A 724-nucleotide genomic window follows, 5' to 3' on the forward strand; every position below is an offset into this window, starting at 1 on the left:
GTATAATAGTATGGCTTATTGGTTTCTCCAGATAGAAAAACTTTCAGCATCTGAACCAGCAGACTCTGTGGAGAAGAAAGGTTTCTCAAGGTATCACCCAGTTCCAAAGGGAGGTGGATTAGATGTTGAGAGGTTAATTGGCTATGGTCAAGGAAGATGTTTGCATCTGAGCAAATAGCTTTGGGGCAGAGATGATTTTATTTTTCATTTATTTATTTTTTGAGATGGGGTCTCACCGTGGTGCACAGGTTGGAGTACAGTGGTGCGATCTTGGCTCACTGCAACCTCCGCCTCCCGGGTTCATGTGATTCTCATGTCTCAGCCTCCCGAGTAGCTGGGATTACAGGCACCCACCACCACGCCCAGCTAATTTTTTTGCATTTTTTTAGAGACGGGGTTTCACCATGTTGGCCTGGCTGGTCCCGAATTCCTGACTTCAGGTGATCCACCTGCCTCAGCCTCCCAAAGTGCTGGGATTACAGGCATAAGCCACCATGCCCAGCCACAGAGATGATTTTAAATGGCCACTTGGGCAGGGCTTCTTATGGAGAAGACCTTTAGGTGGGGTTATGACCCAGGGAGTTAGCAGCTAGGCAGTTTTGCCAGTGAAAGGGTAGCTTTCCAGGTAACAGGACTTTGTAGCCCAAGTTTAATTGTTGTATCCCCTTCCTCCAGGAGTTGTTTGTATATTATATATATATATATATATATATATATATATATA

General features: G+C 45.0%; 1 protein-coding gene across 1 annotated transcript in view; it reads left to right on the forward strand.

Moving 5' to 3' along the window:
• The window catches only part of LOC105464738 (ERCC excision repair 6 like, spindle assembly checkpoint helicase), a 44,086-nt gene that overhangs the window by 36,612 nt on the left and 6,750 nt on the right, over positions 1-724 (forward strand). The gene's annotated exons all lie outside the window — the stretch shown is intronic.

This window comes from Macaca nemestrina, chromosome X, assembly GCF_043159975.1.
Source record: "Macaca nemestrina isolate mMacNem1 chromosome X, mMacNem.hap1, whole genome shotgun sequence".
Classification (NCBI taxonomy): domain Eukaryota; kingdom Metazoa; phylum Chordata; class Mammalia; order Primates; family Cercopithecidae; genus Macaca; species Macaca nemestrina.